Source organism: Canis lupus, chromosome 12, assembly GCF_048164855.1.
Source record: "Canis lupus baileyi chromosome 12, mCanLup2.hap1, whole genome shotgun sequence".
Taxonomy (NCBI): domain Eukaryota; kingdom Metazoa; phylum Chordata; class Mammalia; order Carnivora; family Canidae; genus Canis; species Canis lupus.
Genome location: NC_132849.1, coordinates 52,297,342 through 52,323,655, shown reverse-complemented (window position 1 = coordinate 52,323,655; position 26,314 = coordinate 52,297,342). Strand labels below are relative to the sequence as shown.

General features: G+C 39.4%; 1 long non-coding RNA gene across 1 annotated transcript in view; it reads right to left on the bottom strand.

Moving 5' to 3' along the window:
- Positions 1-23,268, bottom strand: part of LOC140600744 (uncharacterized) — a 101,784-nt gene extending 78,516 nt beyond the window's left edge. The window contains exons 1-2 of the long non-coding RNA XR_012003909.1: positions 22,948-23,268; positions 21,997-22,136 (exon numbers count right to left, since the gene is read on the bottom strand). This is a non-coding gene — a long non-coding RNA (uncharacterized lncRNA). The remainder of the gene's footprint in view (positions 1-21,996; positions 22,137-22,947) is intronic.
- Positions 23,269-26,314: the final 3,046 nt, after the last annotated feature.

Here is a 26,314-nt window from a genome sequence, read left to right as displayed (position 1 = left end):
ATCTAAGAGCATGCCCTTATGGAGACATACAATGAAAATTGGCACTAAATAAAATAGGATGTAAAGGATAGAAAGCGTTACAAATGCTGAAATGGAATAATAAGCAAAATATGAGAATGCAGAAGAGAAAAATCTTTCCAATTAAGGAACAGAGGGGGATAGAGATGGAAGTCTCCAGGCAGAATGTGAAACTCCATAAATGATCCTCCAACCTTCAAGGCTGCATTATCCAGGTTTGAATTGCTTAGAATTAATTTTTATTCCCCACATCATCTCAGTCCATTGAAAACTCCCAAACACTCTATTTTTGATTATGGCCCCTAAATCCATCATCTCCTTTGCAACTGCACTCCTACTGTCTCATCCATTACTTCTGACATGAAATGAGCGATCATAAGAACCTCTTAACTAATCTCTTTCTTCTTTCTTTACTCCATCAGTATATGTTACACACTCTTCCAGGATTAGTCTCAATGTGAAGTTCTAATCCCATCACATCTCTGCATAAAGGCATTTGATGAGTCTCATTAACTACCAAATTAATTTCCAGTTCCTCAGATCCAAGGCACAGCACAATGTAGCTAAGACCAACAACTTTAGCTTTATTTCCAACTATCTCCTTACTTTGACCCCCTGTTTTGCCCAAAAGGCCATACAACATTCTCCAATAAGCTCTGCATCTTTCTCCCTCATACTCCATTTCTCTTCCCCTATCTGCTCTGGCTTCCCTGCTTATCTCTGCCAGTTAAAATCCCAGCCAACTTGTAGAAATGGCTCAAATGGCTCTTTGTTATCAACGATGAAGCCTCCCTGTTGCCTATTTTTCCTGCAAAGTAACATGATCTCTCCCACCCTGCATGTCCATCATTCTTTGAGTTGTGTGGTGATTACACTGCCCCTTTGAATGCAGACTCATAGAAGTGGGTAGGGCCTCCCATATTCTACAAAATATACTCCGTCTCCAATCCTACATGCCCATTAGGCTGGGAATTTCTTTTTTTTTTTTTAAAGATTTTATTTATTTATTCATGATAGTCACACACAGAGAGAGAGAGGCAGCGACATAGGCAGAGGGAGAAGCAGGCTCCATGCAGGGAGCCCGATGTGGGATTCGATCCAGGGTCTCCAGGATCGCGCCCTGGGCCAAAGGCAGGCGCCAAACCGCTGCACCACCCAGGGATCCCTAGGCTGGGAATTTCTTTAACAAAGAACAAAATTCTCATTTGAGAACAAAGCAGCACCTCATTTTTCTCAAGAATCCCTAAAGTACCTGGCACAGGGACTTGCCTAAAGAGTTTTCCATTCAATATCTGAAATGAATATGAACTCAGAAATACCCTCGTGGCCAGATAAAAACATACAAATAAACCTTTCACATTATTGTTTTAGAGAAGAAATGTAAGTATCCCCAAGAGCATGAGACTTGCTGGTATTCACCTCTGTTCTCTCACAGTGGCCCATGCCAAGTTGGCTATGGGAAGCACCTGCTTAGGGACAGTACACAGCCTAATTGCAAGTCTTTAAAGATAAATTAGGTTGGCAGATAAGAATTCCCCCTGACTCTTGGAATGCTCAGAAAATCAGACTCTAGTCAAGACGAAATGTTGCCCTGAGAGGCAGCAACTAAGTGCAGGAGGCCAAATGGGAAACGGAGAGACTGAAGACTACAGGCCCTGGCAGTTCTGCTGCTCAGAAGCATAGGTCAAGATGGCTCTGGTGTTGTCAACTATATCTCGTCAGGCACAAGGCATCAGAAACAAACAGAAATTTGGGAACCTTGGACTCCCTTCAAACCAATATTCTTATAATATTTGTTTACTGTTTTTTTTTTTTTTTTAGTGGGAGTAAGGCAAGAAGCAATCTTCTACTAATAGAGACTATACACATTAACAGATTTAATTACTGATCTACCTCGAATGCCTAAAGAGTCAGCTTCTGAAAAACAGAATGATTAAAATAGTTCCTCACTAGCCTGTGGTTATATCCTTGTAATTTTCCAAACTTGACACTTTACAAGAGGCATATTAAAAATACGGAATTTAGATAACATAATAAATCGTTCATTCCCAAAAAATTGAAGCAAGTTTGCATTATTTACTTTCAAAATTTCAGCTGACTCTGTATGTCAAGGATGAATGCATGTGCCATGTTGCAGAATAATCAATGGAGCTATTACTTCTTCTAGTTAAAGAGTGATACAAATTTCCACTGGGTAGTATTTTCAGTGTCAGGAGGAGTGGAAATACATTTACTCATTTTATTCTGATGATGTTTATACACTAGTGCTCCAGAAAAGTGTCCAGCTGGCCTGCCCTATTAATGGGGATCCTAAGCAGGTATGAGTTGCATGATGTGCAAATACTGAAGTCTGAAGTCTCTCTCCTCTCCTTAGCTGATTTTCAACCCATCAAGTAAAAATTCTGTTTCTTGTTAAAGCCATTTCAATCATCCATAGACAAGTTGGTTTGGGGGAGGCTCTACCTATCTTGTGCTCACTCCACTGATGTACAGAATAAACCTAATGTGGCTGATCACACCTTTTTTATATCTGTACATCTGTTCACTTATGTATATCACTGATCAAAGAAAATCCTGTATATGATACAAGTTACTTGCCAGGACTTCCTGTTCTAGATGCTAGACAGGCTAGAAAGCAATCATTGTAAATTACAGAATGTCACAAAGGTGTGAGCCAGACCTAGCACAACACTCTTATTTTAGAGACAAGAAAAGGTTCCAGAAGGAGGAGGGCACAGTTATCAGATGATACCATGGGTTATTAGTCCAGTTTATCTCAGGGCCTCAGAGGTGCATGTTCTCACCAGCAGTACTGACCTGGTCAAGAAATCCATAGGTGGATCAGGAAACTATCTTGACAGCATAAATTAAAGGCCGATTCATCTCCCATCCACAGACTGTCTAATTTCTGAGTGAGAAAAGAAAGGAAAAGTGCTGGCCCTATATGTATATGGGTGTACACATTTTAGATTCTTACTTGAGATTTAGACTTTGAAAACAGGCAGAGAATGGAGCATGAGGACCCTTGAGACTGAGGAGCAAGAGTGAATACCATTAAAAACATAAGAAGCTCAGAGAGAAAAAAAAAAAGTCAGCAAACAGTGGAAATGGGCTCTACTTACCCCAAAATAAAGGATGTGGAAGACAGCTCTGTATGGCCATGTAGATGCCAGCTTGAGAAGCAGCCAAAGAGGCCTATAAGAGGTTTAGGGGGATAATCTGTTTTTAGAAATGATATGAGCTTATAAAATTTTGCAAATTGATGGTTAAGGAAAGTTCTAGAACAGAAGCCTATATGGCAATTTCAGTGAACAATATCTATCTGCTAGCCTAAAGTCAGAGGTATAACAATTGAACAAAAAAAGGAAAGAAATAAATTTGTAAGATCAGAGACCAGAGTATCCATGGTTGAGAGAAAAATGCTGACTGCGCCTCTTCTGGCCTCATCTGGCCTTTCCTGTCCACCCTATTACTTTTGCCCTAGTGCTGACCCTCCCCACCTGAACTCATTCAATTGCTACTTCCAGGCAGTACCCTTGTCCCCACAACATCTGTCTTAACCTAACACTGACACCAGAGGGTCCTCAGGCCTAGAGTGTTCTTGTGACTTCTTCTTCACTCCTCCTCTTGAATTTACCTAAGTTCCACTCAAAGACCTAGATGCCATCTCATCCAGAAAGCTTTCTCTCATCCCCTTTGTCTCCGAAGTCCCTACTCTGTGCTCATACAGTGCAGAGGTTTACTTATACCTACAACCATACCCAACACACAAACTGCAACCTGTGATTCACTTGTCTGTCTTCCAAATTAGATTGAGAACAACCTGAGGGGAGGAACTTGTTCTTTTCCTGAGTATCCCCCATACTTACTACGGGGATCAGTAGTATGTGCAACATAGCACATAATAGGGACTCACTAAATGTCTTCATTCAGAAAGAATATTCTTAAATGTTAGGCCTGAGAATGTAACTTACCTATTTGCAAGTTTTTTAGGGCCTACAATATGATGAATGTCCAAATTTCTTTTCCTACTGTAGTATTCAGGGTTCTCCACAGTAGGAGTCCAAGCTGTCTTTCTCAAATCAGATAGCCTAGATAAGTATATGTTTCCATGATAAGTGAATGCCTATACTTCACATAAATTGCCTGCATATTCTGCCCCAAAAATGGGAAACCCCCACCCACCAAAGGCATTTCTACACCAGATGATCCAGAATGATAAATGGTTGTCCACCAACAAAGCCAAAGTAAGCTGGCCAACACAAATGTGGCTTTCAAACATTGATGAAACAGGGCCATAATACTTCAGGTAATCATAATGCTCATTTCACAGCAAAGCACCTGAGTCATTTGTCAGCATCTATTGGCTTATGCAGAGCCCGGGAGGCATCAACACAATTCAGGATGTCTGAGCTCCCCTGTCTGAGTTTCAGCAGAAGAATGTCTGATGGCAAGAGAACCTTCTCCCCTGTAGCCCAGCCATGTCCACACATATTTTATCATTGTATTATCATGTAACACGATAATTGTATTATCGTAAACATTGTATTATCTATGCTCGTACTGGGGGATCAAATTTTGGGGGTCACCTAGAGAAAGCTTTTCTGTCTGGTCCCAAGGAACAGATACACAAGAGAGATTAGGAATTGATGTGACTTTTCAGGAGCAATGATTTAAAGCTCCCCAAGTAAAAAAAACAGGAGCCTAGAAAGGTCCCAAATGACCAGCCAGGGTGATGTTGACATAGATATATAGGCTGACTATCACCATCAAAGAATTCATTTTCCAAGGGAACCTGTATCTATCTCCATTCTTGAACCTGACCTTAACAGATTGAAACTCAAATGTGCTTGCTTTTTTCATAGCCTGGTCTCGAAAGTCACACCTAGATTCTTTGCACAAGCTGTTGACTTACCTCACTTAACTGCCAAATCCAATCTCTCTCATCTGTAAAGACCCATTTATGATGCCAAATCCCTGAGTCTTTATTCCTCAGTCAATCTTGATTGTTTTCACCTGTTGATAAACATCTATTTAGCACTGTGTCATTCTGCCCTGCAGTACAATATTCTGTTTATATCTTCCTCCTTCTGGACTGAAAGCAGAGAACAATTCCATTTTATCTCTTTGCCCTGCCACTCCCTAAATAATAAGGCCTGGTTAAGAGTAAGGACTCTCTCCCCAACAGGCATACACCATCCTAGCCAGGAGCAATGTTCTGATATTGCATTTCCTGGATGAATAACATTCATGAGAAAAAATTAATAGAAGAGAAAACACCCATCTGATTTGAGGCCAATGTAGCCACTCTCTCTCAAGAGTTCTAGAAGCATATTATAAGGCAGACATGAGAGTAAGTGGTCGTTCTAACACTATGACAATCACGGCTGATAGCCTTCCATACGTGTCTCTTCTCAATAGCATCAGGGAGTTAGCCTGGACACTGACTCTTCTCATAAGGATAGAAAACAGAAATGTTTTTCTATTCTTAGTCCAAATGGATCAAAGTGTTTAGATGAACATCCAGCCATTCCTAAAGAGACACAGAGAATGTATCAGTAAGAACATGGTATCTGGGGACAAGGACCTATGATTTGGCTCTACCACTTAACAGACTTTTAATTTTGGAATCCAAGTGTATATCATTTGTAATTTTCTTATAATGAATCTTTTGCAATCTTGGATCAGTAGAAAGTTGGTCACTACTTTCTAGCTGTCTGATTTTTTATTAGTATAATAAATGCAACTGATTTTCTCTATGTATAACCCTAGTCTTATTCTGTTTTTATATGTTGTAGTCTTCTTATTAATTTCTGTGCAGTATGTAATTTCAGTCTTGATTTTTTTTTCCCCTCTGGCCCAGCACTAACTGAAAAAGTTTGTTTTGTTTTGGTATAGTTTGTCATTCTTAGGGACTGAAATTTTTGTTAACTTTTTGTTATTTTTTTAAATTATTTATTTATTCATGAGAGACACACAGAGAGAAGCAGAGATACAGGCAGAGGGAGAAGCAGGCTCCTGCGGGGACCCCGATATGGGACTGGATCCCAGGATTCCAGTATCATGCCGTGAGCCTAAGGCAAATGTTCAACCACTGAGCCACTCAGGCGTCCCAACTTTTTGTTCTTATTTCTAGTTTTATTTCATGGCCAGAGGGTTGAACTTAAATAATTTATGCACTTTACCACTTATGAGCTTTGATCATTAAAAAATTATACAATGTTACAGGGTAGAGGATCCACATTCTCTCTTCTGAATCTTTGGAATCTTTTAATTAGTAAGTAAAATGCCACAAACATCTCAAACCCACCTAACTTTACTTGAGCCATTTTGCTTTGATTTGTAGACTGCAAATTTTTTTATTTTTTTATTTTTTTAAAGCTTTTATTTATCTATTCATGAGAGACAGACAGACAGAGAGAGAGAGAGAGAGAGAGGCAGAGACACAGGCAGAGGGAGAAGCAGGCTCCATGCAGGGAGCCTGACCCAGGACTAGATCCTGGATCTCCAGGATCTCACCCTGGGCTAAAGGCGGCACTAAACTGCTGAGCCACCGGGGCTGCCCTGCAAATTTTTTTAAAGTAGATGCATAGTCTCTACAAAATAAAATGGCCAGAATCATACAAAAGAGATATCTGGCAGGAAAACTTATTCAGCAGTGAAAATGCTAGATAACTCTAGAAATATTTTGATCATTTAAAACTTTTAAACATCTTTAAGAAAGAATGCCAACAATATCACATGTTGATTTGACTACAACATATCAACATTCTTTTGTTTATGAAAAACCAAGATGATTCATGTTTTGGGGTTTGGGTTGTTTGTTTTTTGTTTTTTGTTTTTGTTTTTGTTTTTGTTTTTTTTTCAGTATTGTTGATTCCTTACCTTTCCTGTTCTTTTTCCAGTAGATTTACTTTCTCTCTTTCATATCTTCTTTGGTGCTGGCATCCTGTCCTCTACCCGGCCTTTTTCAAATAACATTTCTGAAGCAGCATTTCTCTAAACCCAGCAGCTTCTGAACAGACTCATCTAACCATGTATTTATGCGAGCCACCTTTCATCTGAGCAGTTCAGGCTGTCTCAAAGACATTAACTCATGGCTCTTCTGGGACATACCCAGTAAGTCATAATTACATCCACTCTGAACAGAGGACTGTTCAGAATGCCGATGACTAAAGGAAACTTACCCAAGACACTAAATGAACTTGGATTGAAATTCAGAGTCTCTTATTCCAGCCTAAGCTCTCCATGTTGGATGTTAAAATGCTCATTATTATGGCTTGAAGTTATCTTTCCCTTTAAGTTTAAAATCATGAGTGTTGGAGTTGGCAAAAATCATAACCCCTACCATTTGTTATCTCAGCCCCTTCCCCCCAAAAAAGATTCAGAAGAGGTGAGAGATGTGGTCAAGTAACAAGTACTTGAAGCAGAGTAGGACCAGAACCATGGTCTGGGATCTCTGCTATTGCTTATAATTTCCTTCATGTACCAGTGTTCCTTCTTTTTGTCTTTTTTTAACCATCTTCTTCCCTTCCTCTCTTCCTCTCTTCTCTAATACCTGTCAAAATTTTTTATACAAAAATGTGTTTCTTTTACCTTGCATCTATAACATATATCACAACATAAATTCAAACTAAATTATATGAAAAGATCATCTTAAGTTACTGAAAAGATGTAATAGAATCTCTTCAAAGAAATCCAGTTTTGTTCTGCTTAGACCTTATAGGTAATTCAAAGAAGGCTATAAAAATGCTTGCTAAGAGATAACCTGCTTTGAAGTTAGGTGTCGGCGGTGACCAAATTTTAATCATAAACCATGGATAAGGCTAAGGCATTGCTAATAATATCACTACTCAAGGACGTGGTTATGATGCAGATGTGTGCATCAATTTACAGTTGGCTAAATGCTTTCAGACCTACTAACCCCTTTGATTCTCAAACTCCCTTATCAAGAGAGGAAAAGGCATTCTTAATTCTATTTTACATCCAAAGAAATCAAAGGTCCCTAAGGTTAAATGATCTACTAAAGACTAGACAACCAGAAAGGAAGGAGCAGAGATCTGCTGTCCCCACACCCTCATCTTTTCAACAGCCCCACACTTTGGTTCCAGCCCCTTTCACAGTCTGCTGGACGTAGTTTCTCCACCAAGACTGTGCTTCTTGTGCACAGAGGCTGGGCTGAATTTATCCCTGGATTGTCCTCAAGTCTGCACAGAGATATTGCTCAATAAATGTTCCTTGAACTAAATGTAATTGCATTGAATAATCACGTTAAATTGTACCTACTCTAATGTTATCAGTCTTAATTCCAGTTATCGTAAATTGTTATGTGTCACAGAAATAAAACAGATCTCTTTGTCAATTGCATTGTGATAAACCCTAATCAGATCTTTAATTGTGGCCATTTCTAGTCTTCTGTCACCGTTACTGTTTTTACTCTGATGCTTTTGCAACAGTGCTTCATCTACAAAAAGATTCATAGAAAAGAATGACCTGTACTCTAGAATGCAGGTCTCTGATAATTTTCAGATCATACCACTGAATCAGGTATAGGGAAATGAATGACTTCATAAAGTTTCTTAAGATTCAAGATCAACAGGAATTAATACAGGGGACTGAATGAACTAAGGAGGATGATTATAATTGTTATCACTATTTGTTTGAACGATTGCTGGTTCTTTAATGCTTTATTTTTCCAGATTTAAAGAAATGTTTTCTCTTTTCTCTTAATCTACCTATGATTTAAAGTAAGATGAAATATTTATATGTTTCTTCCTACTTGAGAATTCAGAAACTCTCAGTGAATGTTCTTATATTTTCATGGCAATATAGTGATTTATATAAATTCAGTAAGAATCTGTTCTCCTTGTAACAGGACACAATTGGAAACATTTGTTCTATTACCAAGGCTTTGCCTGGAATGTTATGTTTAGGAGAGATATGCATGAACTCAGACATGACCAGACAGCTTTAAGGAACTAACATTGACTTTATGGAACCAATAAAGCCCCTTGGAAAAATTGCCCTGGTATCTTGCTTACAGGGTTCCCAGCAGCCTTACCAAGTACGAGGGTCACTTCCTGGTAGGTAAAAGAACCTCAGGATATTTTGGTAGTCTCAGGAAGAGAGGAATTAAATTTATAGGTATTGCAGGTAAAGTCTAATGGCAAGTTGCTGAGTTGGCTTCTTAACATAGAGAGGGGTTTAGAAGTCCAATCTCACATTCCTTAAAGAACACTCCAGCAAAGCAGATTTTAAAATTCTATGTGGTTAATTGCTACCCTTGCTGCACTTACATAAATAATCAGGTCAAGTTTATTGAAGTGATGTAACTTGCAACAAATTAGTCTTATTATGGTCGTCTTTGATAGAAATAGGAGTGATTATAGGAGAGAAAAATTACGTTTCAATAGAAACTATAATACACACTTGTAGATAATAGATTCGAGTTCTGCCAATTATCTTTGAGGTTTTGTTTTCTACCAGTAAACTAAACTACTTTCCTTCAATATCTGGCCACAACTCTTCAACTCTTCAAACTAATGTTTCCATTTTTTCTTCCAATCTTCTGACTTAGAAGCATTAATAACTAACACTGCCCTTTTCTCAAACCCATACAAACTAAATTTGGACAACTTGATATAAACTTCAGAGAAATCACCACAACAGTTTATGTATAGATAATCTTTGTGCCTGTTGCTATGTGGGCCACTCAGAAAGATCACCAGAGACATTTAAACTGCAAACCAGGAAAATCTGTCCAGATTGCCACTGCCTGCCTTCATTCTATCTGAGGATGCTATGAGCCTGACATCTAGAAATCTTCTGGACTGGTTACCCTCAGAACTCAGAAACTATTTTTTAATTTGCTCCAAACATTAACCATGTTTTTCTTTTGTTTCAATAGAAATGCCTCATTAAATATCTGATTTCTTGAGCAATGTAAATCTAACTTTGAGAGCCCAGCTCTATCACCACCCCCTAAAATGATACACATCTGTTAAATTAAACTGATCTATTTTCAAGACTAAGAAAATAATTCAGTGAAATAATGGAGCAATTGGCCAGCACAGCTTTTAATATATGAAACTTCCAAAGAAGTTTCAGAGGTGATAACTCGAGGTATTCAGGGTAGGCCACTCTAGAATATGCCACACTGATATACAGATTATTTTGAGCTGAAGACAATTAAGACCAAACAGACTCAAGAAGAGCTTTTTACCTCTCCATTACCTAATACAATTTGGATAGGAGGCCTGTACCTCCTGGAAGAGAGCTATCATGAAAGATAACTTTTTTTTTAATGTCAAAAAGACCTCTCCTCATAGTAGAGCAAACATTCATTTATCAAACATTTGCTCTTCCCATCTTTCTGTGGATTGTCTTTCTCCCCACTGAAGCCCTACCCTTTCTCCTTGCTCAAGATGGCATATAACATTAAGGAGGGCATGTGATGTGATGAGCACTGGGTGTTATACACATTTGATAAATTATTGAACACTACATCTGAAACTAAGTATGTACTATATGTTTGCTAATTGAATTTAAATTAAAAAAAAAGATGGCATATAAACCTCAATTGTCTATTGAGGAGCTTCTCGCATCTTCATGGGGTTCCCATTTGTATGTGATTAAATTTGTTCTTCTCCTGTTAAGTTGCCTCATGTCAATTTAATTATTAGGCCAAAGAACCTAGAAGGGCAGAATTAAAAAGTTTTCCTCCCCTGCATACTAAAATCTCTCTGTCTGTCATTTAAACTAATACTGACTGCCTCATTTGCACAAGGTTCCTGAATTACAAGGGCTAATGATTGAAGCTCTTCCTGCAGTGCCAACCTCAAGGAAGAAGCCTCCTGGACTCTAGGTCTGTAGGTGGCCTGGTAGGTCTCATCCTCTGACCTCTGCCTCCAGGCTCATCTCCTCCAGGAAGCCCTCCCCACACACTCTTCCTCCTTCTGACTCCTTCTGGTTTCATGCAGCCCATGCTGGGTACTGAACACTCACAGCTTTAGTTAAAACCTACTCTGCCTTTTTCCTTAAATGGAAAGTCACGGGGGCCATTTTTAATTCTTCTGTCTCTTCTCAGTATTGTCCAGAGCAGCATCTCATGCATAGTAGGTTCCCAACAAACACTGACTAATAATGAGATGCTGAAGTGATTCTACTAGTCTTGCCCCCCACTCGCACCTGCTCAGACTATCTGGGATGTGCCTTCTAGGAGGCTAAAGACACAACCCAATACAAAGGGCCACGGCTCCTCCTCTGAGCTGCTGTTCCTTTCCATTTGCGGAGTAGGAACAATACAGAATCCTATCTCCTGCCACCCTGTGCAATCTCCAAACCACAGGCAGCTACACACACCTCAGTTCTGCAACCAGTGTAGAGTGAGTCCTCCATTCTACTGCTTCAGTGCACAGAGCTCCCTGAAATCCAAATAGCCCCTGCATGGCACCCCCATGTGAATGGCTAGGGGAATGACATGCACTCACAGTATTCTCAGGTTCTTTAAATGGTTCTACTGCAATGCAGCAGCACTCAGCCTGCTTGCTCTCTAGGAAATGATAGCTCAGCACTCAGTGCTGTGGAAGGAATGGCAGAAGCAGGGTCGTGATGCTCACTGACTGGGCTCTTAATAATGCAGCACTGACAAAAGTATTAAGAGAGAGAGAGAGATGGAGACAGAAAGGCAGGAAGAGAGAAGAAAAAAAAGGGTGGGAGACAAAAGAGAGAGAAACAAAGGGAGATGGACAGAGATGAAGGTAGCAAAGAAGAGAGTGGGTAAAGAGAGAGGCTTAGCAAAAAACAAAGGGGTAAGGCTCGATGAGAAGATTCTAAGCCAGTTTTACAACAGCTGCTGTCTGGTAGAAACTTGTTCATTTGGTCACTCCCTCACAGGTAGAACTGAAACCACACATCCCATGCAGCTGAGCTGTATCTGAAACCCCAAGAAAAATAAACCCCAGGAAAACAGCTGGAGCTTAGCTGTAAGAAGCCAATTTATAAACTACTAAAAACCCATCCCTCACTTTTTCCCATTTCATATCCCACTCAGTCCCTGCTTCAGGATACCTTCGTGCCTTCTCCTCCAGAATAAAACTTGTTTTCACAGAAAAGTATCTATATTTGTCAAGTAAGGGCCTGAGTGACCCACACTTCCTACTCATATCCTCCATCCTGAAAAGGGTCATCCCGTCAAGCCTAATCCCTTGACACAAGACAGAAGCCTCTAGCCCTTGGGAAAGACACTCCAAGTCTGAGTTGGTAAGCTAGTGTCTGCCTATATTTGGGTACTCTGTCCAAACCCTTTGAGTACTGCGACTGTGGTCCCATCTCCCTGTGATGGGACACTGAAGGTCCTTTCCTGAGGATAACTCCTGACTATTTACCAGCTTTTTCTAGAAGGTGATATTTTTTTTCCCATAGTCATTTCTTAGCCATTTAATTTTTTTCTTTTTCTTTTCCTTTTTCTTCTTCTTTCTTCTAGTTCTGCAGATATTTATTGGGCATATATTAGGCACATATACAAATCCAGTACAGGAAGGTCAGAATAAGAATTCATCCTAAGTCAGAACTAAAATAACAATTTGGGATGTGCTGAAGCTCACGAGCATGAGAGGCCACCGCTTGCACCCCCAGCTCTTGTTTGAAATCCCACAGTAAAAGCTGAGTGCCAAGGAGCAAGACTCTGAGACATTTAATTCCAGCCATAAGTGACTTAAGGCAATGACATCCCTCATTTTTAATTTATACTTAAATAACCTGATATAGCTTTAGATGAACTGAATATGGCTTACAAAGGTGCCTGTGTGAAGGGGAGCAGAGTAAGAGGTCAGCACAGAGCCAGGTCACTGCCTATATTAAGGTCACACGGTTATTAGAGGAACAGCTGGAAATAAACTGGGAGTGGCAATCTTCACTCTAGGCTCAAAGTAACCTTGTCGCACCATCTAATGAGACACTGGCATTTGAGCTGGAACTGCAGGGATGACAGGAGTTCACTGACAAAAGAGGGAAGGGTAAGGCAGGATGTTCTGGAAGAGGGATCAAGGATTGAGTTCTGCCCTGACACAGCGAGGTTGGAACTCACAGGGCACAGGAGTCTGTATTCCCAGGCCTTGAAAATCCATTACTCACTTCAGAAATACTGAGACATCTATACTTTTCCTTTATAGCAAGTCTCATAGTTTTTAATTATGTATTTATAACATTTGCTCACATTTTCTCCCCTCTGCCTCCACTCCATCCTAAAATGACTCCAGAAAGGCAGAAATTTCAACTGTTTTGCTCACCATTGTATCCTCAGCACCTAACGCAGGCTTTAGTGCCTAATGGGGTTCACTAGATATTTGACAATGAACAAATGAATGAATGAACTATAAACACAGCAAAACCAGCTTTATCAGAACACCCAGTGCTGCACATCAGAAAGGCATTGTTATTTGTTTGCAATTGAGCTAAATTAGGTATCAGTTCATATTAAAAGTACCATGGACTATGTATGCACACAGTATTAATTTTAACATGCTTGAAAATAACTATTTAGTGGATTGTTTTCCTTCACCTAGCCCCTTTTGCCTCTTCTTTAGAATGAGACCCACTTGGAACATATGTGCATTTTTTAACCTGACATAAAAGACTGCTTCTTTAAAATGTATAATAAAATCTCACCAAAAAAAGTGCACTAAAAGCAATGAAACTGATGATTTAGGAGAATACAGAAAGGATATTGAAGCTCAGTCTCTACCTTAAATATGCAAAATTTTAGTAAGTTTATGAATTTGGAAAGAGCAAGTGATCCAAAGAATGTTCTCAATGCATAACTTAAGAGTGCAAGAGAAAATTCTCTCCTTAACCCAAGACAAATCTGTTTTACAGTGGGCTGGCATGGGGAGAGGTGAGGAAAGACTTCTGCTGGTCTCCCTCCTAGCTCTCTGCCATTTCAGGTATGGCTCAGGCTCCTGAGCTGGAGTGCTCCTCACCTGGACCTGGGCCTGGGTCTTGAAAGCCAAAAGGGTCTGAACTGAGCTTCCTCACCATGAACTACCACCCCCTCTCCCCCATTCAGTTTACATAATGTGCCATGGAGACAGTTTCCCCCCATAGATGTCACAAGCTCCCGAGAAACAACACAACCTCATTCTCAGAGAATTCCACTGACTACTGAAAGTCTTCTCTATCTCTCCAAAATAGAAAAGGATAGTGCCTATTCTATTCTGGTCTTCACTTTTCTGGTTCTACCTGACAATCTTTATAGCCTCTCCCAGTGAGGCGGGCTATGCTAATTAACCAAAACCCAGAGGAGCCTACCTATCGAAACTCTCCCATCTTGCAGAGGAGGAAACTGAGAAAGCCCTAGACGGGTTAATTGACACACTAAGGTCACCAAAGGAAAATGAGAACACAGACCCCTGCCCTTAAGCTCATTTTTTCCCTTCAATAGCATCTCCTTATTTCCTACCTCTACTGTTTCTTTCCATTCCCAATGCCATCATCCTACTTTGGTGTTCACATCCTTTCTTGTATTCTCAACACTTTGCCCACATCATTCCCACCACTGCCACCAGCAAGATCCTCTCCATGCTAAATAAAAGTTATCACCACTGAAAAGCCAGCTCAAATCCTTTCCCTTCCACAAAACTCTCCCAACATACTTTGGCCCAAGAATTCTTTCTATCTCTAGCATCTAAAGTATGGTCCCTTCTTCAGCCCTTTGCATAGACTTCCTTTGTTTCTTATGCTGATACCCTTTGTTAAGGGAATTTCTTTTTCCCCCACTCAGGGTAAATCTTTCCCAAGAAAAGAGTTTAATTATTGACATCTCTCTACCTCTATTCACTTCATCTCAAGACAAAGTAGGGAAGAATACACTTATAATTATAGACTCAACTCCTCTCTTTTCTTCTTGGAAATGAACTCTCTCACAAAGAGTGGCTCCTCTCTGTTCCATGGGGAAAGAGACACTGGGCAGCTAAGAGTATAAGTCAATTTTAGACTTTTAATCTCAGGCTGCCTACTGGGATCTATGCTAAAGTGTGTGTACTTCAATCCAGCCTTTATCTACTAGAAATAAAGGTAATCTATTGCCCTAATATGCATTATATTTAGCATATTTCTCAATTGACCCAAACTCAGAGGTGAAGGGAGAGAATTCCTCTGGATACCACAGCATTCTATATGGATATTTAAATCTTACTTTATCGTTTAATCATTGTTTGCTGTGCTTTGTCTCTCCATCTCTAGTATGAACTCCTAAAGGATTAGAACAATGAAGTATAATTTTTCATATCCCCTAGAGCACTCAGTTCAAAGCTTTGCACATAGCAGGTGCTCAATCCATTCTATTCAATAAAATATTTGTTGAAAAACTCTGATACCTTTCAGCAATCAAGTAATTTTCCTTAAAGTGTTTTCACCATAATTCTACCACATATAAAGATCTGTAACCAAGGAAACATCTTTCCCATCCTAGCTAAAACAGATCCTTTCAGTTTCTAAAATCTCCTTCCTTAAGTACTTATCCTCCTCCTCCATCATTTCTCTGATTCTCTCTGACTGGTAGAAATAAAGAAAAAAAAAGCACTAAGGTCTTGCAGAAAAAGATGAGGCACCTAATACATGGTGGTTCTGATCACTCTTCCCCCCCTAATTTCATTCACAATCCCTAAGAAGACATGCTTACTTTTACACACAATGACACCTAAAGTTGGTAGCTTAAATTAAAATTTTTTGCCAGCAGACCCAATGTCCGTATGATAGGGATGAGCGTCAGGCAACCCTATAGATTCCCAGTTGCAACATTTTCTATCTTTTATCTCATGCTCCTCCAACCTATCCCCCTAGACTTTGCTTTTTGCCTCTTTGTATGCCCACACATCCAAAGCCATACTTCTATATCACCTAGCCCTAAATATGACCTACTGAGTATGATTTTTTTCTGCATTGCTCCTTCTTAGAATTTGCCCCCACTTTTCCTCCCCAATCCTGTTAGTGACATATTACTATACCTACTATAGCCACTTTTGCCAAGCCCATGTATAGCACCATCAGGTAGCCTTTACTCAAATATTCTTCTATAGATGGTTTAATTCCCTAGCTCCCATCTGACCTGAGCCATTTCCTCCAATTCATTCTCTTTTCTATCCTCAACAAATCCATTATCATCATAACAACCTAAGTCTGACAAATGTAGTCCAAAGTATACCATTGGTAAGATCAGAGCACAAGAAAGAAAAGAAATCTTTGAGATGTTCTAGTCTGACCCAACCCCTTTTTCTCTTCATTTTAGAGGTAAAGACATCAAGACACACAGGTTAAGCAGATCACCAAAATGAGCTAAAGACAAATTTAAGCCTAAATCCCAAGTCTCACGACAACCAATTGAATATTCCAACATTTTTAAAGAAATAGAAAATAATATAACAATTGATATTGATTTGCCATTATTATATAAAAGAGAACTGCCAAAAATGATACAAATTTCTCACAAGCCGATGCCTCAAATCCAAAGTATTTGCAAATTGAAGATTGATTTTCAGCAGTTTTTATGAGATGGATATCAAACTGTAACACACAACAAGGCTCAATGTTCTCAGACCAACAATTCAGTCTTTTAATAGTAGACAATTACAGTGAAAGAAACTCTAGAAGACTCCAAGGTCTAATATCCCACTAGAAATATAAATAGCAGTTGCAGAGCTTAAAGCAAAAGGACTTCACCATAATATTAAAGGGAGAAATAATCTACAAAATGACATCAAGTCAATTTAATAAAAACTCTGAATCTATAAACTTAAATAAAAATATAATATATTCATAAAAATAAGACAAATCCTGACTCTACCATAATAAAATCATTTGCATTGATTCAAAGAAAGTCTATCATCCTCCAAACACAACTTTCCAGACATATTCCATATTTTGTGATGACGAATGGTAAGATTTATACATTTACCAACATAATGTAAACCAAGATACTCCTAAGACCAAAAATACACTTATGCTAAGAAGACTCCATATTTTTACTGTTAATTTCCCACTATCAAACCACAAACTGTGCAAATTAGTTTCACTTAATTTATCTCTGTTTTCATCAATAAATGACACTTTAAATATATGCATATTTATTAAAATTCTCCCCATAAATTTCACATCGATAGGTACTGTTTCATCTCACATCCATAACTCTGTTCTATATGCAAGAAAGAGACTGAGACAGATGGAGAGAGAGTCTCTTATCCATGAATTTGGGCTTTCTGGTTCAAATACAGCCATCTAATTCCTACAAATAATTGTACATTGCTCCCTATAAGCTCTCTGTTTTCCTGAAATGGTAGATAGTGGCAGCAAGGTTGGGAAGTGACTGGGAAGTAATGCTTTGTCAACATTTGGGGGAATGTGTTGGCTAAATCACTTGAAAAGAGTACAGCAATTCAGGGCTCCTGGGTGGCTCAGTTAGTTAAGCATCTGCCTTCACTTGGGTCATGATCTCAGGATCCTGGGATCCAGCCCCATATTGGACACTCTGCTTAGTGGGGAGTCTGCTGCTAATCTGTCTGCCCCCCCAACCACCAGCTTGTGTTTTCTCTCTTTCTCTCAAATAAAAATAAATAAAATCTTTAAAGGAAAAAAAAGAATACAGCAATTCATCAGGCCAGTGATTATACTGCAAAGGACCCCATGCATGCCAACAGAGAAGCTTTGCACAGAGGCCACCCCAACCCATAAGAAATCACCTCTGACTTGATCACTCACTGAAGAAAATAAAGTGGGCCCAAGCTCTAGGAAGTACATTTTTAGAGTGAACTATTTAAAATCTCCTGCATTTGTATTTGGTTGTAAGATTTTGACCTTGTTAGTTACTGCTTCCTCAACAACTACTGGTGGGATGATAATAATGCCTGATACTCTTTTGAGTGCTTTGAACTACATTGATATATTTAATCTTCATCTAATTCTCAAGTAAGAGAACTGAGTCACAAGGAGGCTAATAAATTTTCCTAGAACAAGTGACAGAATCCGAATTCCAATCAGGCCGTCTCCTGCTCCAGATGTTTTCCCAACCAAGTGTGTTCTCTGTTACTCAGTCTTTGTCTCTATAAAATAGGGAAAAGAACTATTCCACTTTCATTTCTAGGAAGTTGTAAGAATCAAAGAATATAATGTTATTTCTCTTAGAGAAATAAAATAACACGAGATAAAAACAGGTTTATGTGTTATCATCAATGAATCAGTGTGGGGTATAACACTTTCAAGGACTGTTTGGTAAAAAATCATTTTAAGTTAATAATAATAGGGCAGCCCCGGGGACTCAGTGGTTGAGCGTCTGCCTTGGGCTCAGGGCATGATCCCAGGATCCAGTATCGGGTCCCACATCAGGCCTTTTGTAGGAAGCCTGCTTCTCCCTCTGCCTGTGTCTCTGCCTCTCTCTCTCTCTCTCTCTCTCTCACACACACACACACACACACACACACACACAAACACACAAATAAATAAAATCTTAAAAAAAATTAATAATAAGTCAAAAGGAAATTATATGTTATGACCAGTAATGTTCTAGTAAATACAAACCAAATAGAAGAAAAATCAAGGCTGAAGATCCAAGTTCTCCCCAAAGATCATCCATTGACAGAGAGTCCTGGACAGAACAAAGTACCAGGAGCCAATAACAGAAGTTTCACCTCAGCTCCCACCCACACTTCAGGAGGCAGGACTTTGAATATACCACTTCCTCTCTGTTGTTTTCAGCTTCCTCATCTAAAAGCTTTACCACCCACAGCTCTTTCTTCTGGATCACGCTGCCTCCTCTCTGAGTGCTGGGGCTCAGTGTCCTTGCAAAGACTCTACAGGTCTAGAATTTTTAGCAACCTCCATCTCCTAAACCAGGGGCTTGGTTCTGTAGAGTAAAATCTTAATGACTCTGGAACACAGAGTTCAAGAAAAGACAGGGCATTGTTACTATGAGTTCAACTTCTTAGATTTGTATCATGTCTGTTGTCTAATCTACACGTCCACAGCCCCAGCCCTAGTTCAGGTCCTCCTCGTCTTTCATGGGGATTCTGTCAAGAATGTAGAAAACTCAGGGATCTCTGGGTGGCTCAGCAGTTTAGCGCCTGCCTTTGGCCCAGGGCGCGGTCCTGGAGTCTATGTCTATCATGAATAAATAAATAAAATCTTAAATAAAAAAAAAGAATGTAGAAAACTCAAACTCACCTCTTTTTCACTGGTCTCTTTAAACAAAGCCTTCACCTTGCCTCCAGATGATCTTACTAAGAAGTAATCTCATCAGATCAATGCCTGTTCTGAAACGTTATAGCATCAATATAGGATGATGGTGAAGTATCCTTTAAGCTTGGAGATAAAATGATCTTCTGAAGTAAAATCAGTACAATGTTTGTATTACAAATAAGCCTGGTCATATCCACTAGATTTTAAGGAATAAGATCAGAGTAGGATGACCAGGCAGGACATGTATTTTGGGGGGAGTTCTCCTAAAAGCAGATTTTGAGGCAAGAACTTCATATTTCAAGAAGTATATTTGAAAGGTGGTCCTGATAAGTGATTTAAGGGGTGGATAAGTGACTTATAAATGGGAGAAAGGCCTATAAATATGCACTAATAAATAGCACAAGGCACAAATCTACTGAGGACCTTCTAGAATGTAAAACATATCTCAGAATTATCCTACTGATAGGCAAGGAAGCCAGAATATTATTTTTTTAAAGATTTTATTTATTTATTCATGACAGACCTAGAGAAAGAGAGAGAAGCAGAGACATAGGCAGAGGGAGAAGCAGGCTCCAGACAGGGAGCCCGACATGGGACTAGATCCCAGGACTCTGGGACCACGCCCTGAGCGAAAGGCAGCTGTTCAAACCCTGAGCCACCCAGGCATCCCGGAAGCCGGAATATTAATTCACCAACTCCTGATCCTCATTGGCCAGAGTCATTCTTGGACTTTAATTCCTCAGGATTAAATGTCTAGTGAAGGCCAAGCACACTTTCAGAGAACACTGAATAAAAATGAAAGTTGTAATCTTTCAGTAGAAGAAAGAACATCAAGAGAAGAAAGGAGAATGGAAAAAGATCTGCATGGAGGTAGTAAGAGAGTGCCAGAGAGCAAGATATGAGTGTTTGGCCAAATATTTAAAAGCAGCAAAATCTCCAATCTTGATAATTCTGGTGAATGTAAAGGTCTCTCCTGCAGCAGTTTACCAATAACAACATCATCTATAACCTGCCATCTACCGTGCCAGGGACTTTGTTTGACACTAAGTACTTGGTGTTCATCACCTTCTTACAATGACTCAGCAAATGAAGTAACTAACGTTTGGGTGAATTCACTGATGTGCCAAAGTCACTGAGCTAGTAATGTCAGCCCTTTACTAGCTCTATAAGCTTGGACAGATTAGATTTAAACTTTCTCATCAAATATGTCCTTTTTCTATGTATTACAGAACATGTCAAGTTTTGACAGAAATATTTCTCAAGATTATCTAGTTTCCTTTATTCCAATACCACATTCATGTCATATTCACCACTCTCTAATGCTAGGAGGAATCTGGATATGCAATGTAAAGTTTATTCGATTCAATTCAACATACATTTACTGATTTCCAATTCTATGAGCCAAGCTATATGCCAGACACATTTGGCAGCACAGGCATAGATAAAACCTAATTCCTGCCTTCAAGAGATTTATAACATTGTGGTGGGAGAGAAACTGATATTTAAAAAGCTCTTTTTCAGGGTGCCTGGGTGGCTCAGTTAGTTAAGCATCTGACTCTTGATTTCAGCTCAAATCTTAATCTCAGGGTCATGAGTTCAAGCTCCATGGTGGGCTCTGTGCTGGGCATGGAGCTACTTAAATAAAAAAACAAAACAAAACAAAACAAAGAAAAGCATTTTCTCATCCATTATCATTAATCATTGCAAGGATCCAATAAGATAATAGAGTCAACTGCTATACAATATAATGGTGACAACTATAGATTATTTTCCCTTGATCCTTTATTCAAACAGAATCTTACTGATGTCTACCTTATCCCATGGCTAATACTTCAGGTTATAAGTTTATATTTGGAATAAATATTCTCAACAATGTGTAGAACCTCAGTGCTGATTCCAACTTGTAGGATTCTCTTATGGATCTTGACCTATATAGAAAGAACTACTATGATTTGAAAGACCAAATGAAAGCATTGACATTACCTCCCATCTCTTCGAAAATATAACTTAAAAGAAATATTTGATCCCTGGGGGAACCATAGAGATGCCACCATAAAATATTGAAAAGACACATGTGTGATGATTCCTAACAGACCTCCCGTTCAACTCCACTTTGGCCAGTGCAAAACACTGATGGAATTAGAAAATTGGTGATAACGGCTATTGCAGCTTCTTGCCAGGTTGTTTCCTTAGTGGAGTTATCACTACCTCGTTTGCAGCAATTGATAGAACAAATGTATTTTTATCCATTCCCATAAACAAAGGACACTAAATGTAGTCTACTTTCATTTGGTGGGAGATAATGTCCTAGGAATGACAACTCTGGGTTGTCAACTCCCCAGTTCTGTGCCAACACAATTAATTCTGTGTCAACTCCCCAACCCCTCACAATCCTGTTGGACATCATGCTGATTCATTCCATCAAAGACATTATGGTGACAGAACAGAGGGGCAGCAAGTTGCTTAGAAAAAAAGTGTGGTATTTGGTAGACATCGTTAGATAAAGAGGCAAGGTACACCACATATGGATATTCTGCTTGGATCATTTTACCAAGTAATTTGAAAAGCTGATGGCTCTGGATGGGGCCCAGAGCCACTCAGGCTAACCCTGCCCTCAGTGAAAATGGCTCTAATGTATGCCCTTATAACTCAGCATCTTATAACCAGAGCAGAAATCCCTTCACGTTTTAGAGAATAACCATATACCTTCATATAAGTAAGCAATCTGCTTTTAAGAAATAGTTCCCAACTTACCACTCAGCTTGGAAGATGACTGAAGTATGACAACATTGAGCCTTCTTCACCCATAAATTTGTGAACATTTCAGCAGGGCATTGGATCATCACAGGTATGAAATAAACACCAAGATCAGAGAGGACCACCCTTGCTCACAACTGAATTACACAGAAAAGAAGGATATCTCTTAAATGACTTGTTCACTAGGTTCCTTTCATTTTCTAGGCTTGTGTTTCATATTTGGTACAATTTGTTGCTTAGATAAGAAAGCACAAAATGTATTTGTTCAGCATTCTGGGAAACTACAGGGTACCCCAACTACATAAATGCTATATAGCTCTCCTCTCCAATCCGAGCTTCCTGTCTCTCAGTTGCATTTTCTTTTTTTTTTTTTTTTCAATTGCATTTTCTTTGCAGTTGCATTGTCTCTTTAAAATCAGCATCATCTGTTCACTGGAGATCAGAACATTGTTATTAAACACTCTTTGGTGGATTTTTAAAAGCACACACTTTCTTTTTTGGAATTAAGCAAAAACCAAAACCCTATCTCACATCATTATGACAAACTCCTGTGAACCCCTATTAAATATGATGCTGCAGGAGCAGGAGCTCATGGTAATTGCCGTTTAATGGCATTCAGTTCAGTTCCCTTGCAAAGAACACCCTCTGGAAATTATATCCCGAGCAAGAGGAAATATTTGAACCTGCTACCATTTGTAGCTAAATAATAAAATAAAGATAAAATTGTTCAATGTCAAGAGCAGCATCCAGAGGCACCTTAATTCTCTAGTATCTTAACCATTTGTTTGTTGGTTTTTTAATCTTGGGATGCTTTAATTATTTTCACTGCCTAATGCAAAGGGGAGAATGTGACTAGCTTCATAACCTGAGGATTCCTCATGATATTATGTTTGACATTACTAATAGCATATAGCATAGTTATAAGAAAAAAATGCAGGATGTACAAACCTAGGCATGAATCCTGGCAACATCATGGCTGTGTGATCCTGAGGAAGCTTCTTAATCTCTCTGACCTTCAGAGTTTGCTTATGTTTTAAATGAGATAGCGTATGTCCAATGCCCGCTGAAGCACCAGATAGCAGCTAAACTTTCAACAAACACCACCTGTTGTTAATGTCCTCTGTGGTCATTCTGCTGGCAAAGCTGCCTCCAGAGATATCCTAAAATAGTTCCACTTAAACTGGGAATAGGAAAATAATGGGAAGAACTAAGACATCATAATGCTGATTCACATGCACTCGCCCCTGCTTATATCCCCAGGGAAATCTAGAGCATTCTTTCGTAACTGGTGGTCAATCCTACACAATACAAAGATGGAGCTATGCTGAGAAGGCTTAGAGTCTTCCAAGCAGAAAGAGGAAATCTGAGCTGCTGCAGCTCAGCTGCCTAAATACCAAGCAAGCCAGCTGGTGGGAGAGGAAGAAGTCAGGGGAAGTCAAAGAATAATACATACTGTGAAAATCTGATGTGCGTGTGCAGCCACAGTCTGGAGAAGAGATTCCAGCCTCTTCTGTGCTCGTTATAATCATCTGGTTTGACGAGAAAACCTTTGCCCCAGTGAATTCTATAAAAAGGTCCAGGGAATGAATATTCTACTGTAGCTGTGTAATGACTTTTTCTTTGGAGGCAATGGTCAAAAAACAAAGTCTGGACTAGAATCAAGTCTACTTCCAAGGGTAAAACTGAGCGAGCTCCAGAATCCTCCAACTATTTTTCGGGGGGGGGGGGGGTTGGATAAAGCAAAGGTACTTTTCATCAGCTCAGGTGGAGACAGCTAGGCATACTATTTCGCATTTAGCCTGTATTTGTGGAAGCAATGCTATGTGCTTCATCCTTATGCCTGTGGTGACCAACAAGAACAGCATTTTGCTGCTTCAAAATAAAACAATAACAGTTACTGAGCACTTCTGATGCTCCAGGTACAAAACTCTTGAAAGAAACAGGGCAGAATCTGCGCAGTCGGGATACACTGAGCTTCCCAGGAGGCTCTGCAGTAACTGTTTTCTCCCGTCACGTGCCCATACATGTGAATGTCATTCAGGTTCTCACAGGGCCAGATACAGACAGGAAGGATTTCACAGCTCTACCACCACAAAGGCCTCCAGTTATTCAAATTCTTTCAAATTATTCTTTCCTTAATGAAGACTTTGTTCCCTGATACCCAGCCTGCTGACATCCTTCCATTCCCCTGCAGTCATTATCTTCATTTTCCACTCTTTGGCTAGCTGCAGTATTCATGTCAGTAAGTTCTGTGCATTGTAGAGCTCATGAAGGGATTGTCATTTCACCCTGTAGACTCACTCCTCCTTGCAATACTGACAGCTGACTTAAGTCCTGGTTATGATTAATGACAACTTCGTAGTGGCTTTACATAGCACATTTCATTTCCAGATTACAAAAGGCTCGGAAAAGTTCTCTCACAGTCCCTCCCCAGCAGGATGGAAAGATTTAAGAAGACAAAGAGGTTAAGTTACATGCTCAATAAAAAGTAATGAAAGAAAAAATAGAAATCTGGGCTTAAGCCATTGAGTCTATTCATGAAGCTAGGAGGCCTCCCCATAAAGGAAGAGGCATGAAAGCACCATGTGGTAGAAGCTCATAACACAGATGGGAAAAATTGCAGTACTCTTGCTTCACAAACAGCCCCACACACAGGGCAGGGAGAGACCAAAGAGGCAGCCACTCCAGACTGGAAGGTGATAGGTTTAATAAGCAAGAAAATTTCTATCCCAGGCTTAACATGGGCACCACAAGATGAGATCTCTGCATCCAGCTGCCAGAATATTAAAAGTTTATGTAGAGGCACTAATAAGGTTCAGGCATATATACCATATAGATGGTCTCAACAACACAGTGGTCTCTTCAGGCTGCATCCTTGAAATGGTTTCCACTGTGGGAACAGTGGGCAGAACATGCATTCCAAGGACAGGGTAGGGGGTAAGGAGCCTCTGATTGCCCAGGTCCAGCTCACAGGTCAAATGGCAGTCATGTCCTCTCAATGACCTCCTCCAACAAGTACTCCTCTTTTCTTTGGTCTCTGAAAATCTATTTGTGGCTTTGAAATAGATGCATTAGTCAGGTGGGACTACTATTATTCTAGTTATTGATCAAGGATGTTAAAAACAGCTTGGAGAGTTGTTACTACTTTTGGGTTTTGTGGTTTATTTATAATCAGGCAGTTTGTCATCCTTCTTTCAAGATCAACAATAATCAGAGAGGAACACTTATTATGTGTGTTTGAATTGAGCAGAAAGTTCAAGACCTCTGTTATAGGCCCACCAAAACCACAATGACTCCAAACTCTTCTTTCTTAAACCCCATCAACTTGTTCTTCGAGATGAAGAAGAGGCTCTTGAGGACAATTTCTGACACAGCCCTTTTAGTTGATGGAGGCCAAAGAGTTCAGTGGAAAAAGTTTTGAAGTCTTGTAAGAGGTGACTTCAAGCCCCATCTCAGACCCGGATTTCTGTGGAACAGGTTCTTTAATCTTCCAATGGGCTGTGTTCTGGTAGTTGAATGAAAGTTCAGTTCTAAGAAAATTAAGGAACATATTAAAAAAAAAAAAAAAAACAACTAAGTTACAGCAAAGTTGACTTACTCAGAAAACAAAATTCCTGAAATGTAGGATATCTACACATAGGAAAGCTATACAGATATGTATAGATTAAGATATACAGATATGATAATTTTGGTACTATATATTTCATTGATAAAGAAAGATAATCAGAGCCACCTGGGTGGCTCAGTCAACTAAGTATCTGGCTCTTGGTTTCAGCTCAGGTCACCATCTCAGTGTTGTGGGATCGAGCCCCATGTAGGGTTCCACACTTAGCACTGAGAATGCTTGAGATTCTCTCTCTCCCTCTGCTCCTCCCACCACTCACACACACACTCTCACTCTCTAAAGTAAATAAATAAATCTTAAAAGAGAGAGATAATCAATTGAGTATCAATACTAAATACAACAAAATGAAATTGGTAAATGAATTACACATAGAAGGAAAAAGAAGAAAAGGAAAGGAAAAGAAAAGAAAAGGAAAAAGAAGAAAAGAAAGAAGAAAAGTTAGTTCTGTTTTAGCTCTAAGGGATGTTATGCATATTAGATCACCAGGATAAGAATATACCAAGCTCTTCCAAGGAAAGTGATAGTAACCATCAAAATATTTGATGAAGATGAATGATAAATTTTCTTGAAGACATAGTATGTACAAAGCATTGGGTACTAAGAAGAGAAAAGTGTAAAACACAATTCTTGTCATTCCGTATTTTATAGGCTTGCCTTAGATGATAGACAAGCATCCCTTTAAAAAGTAAC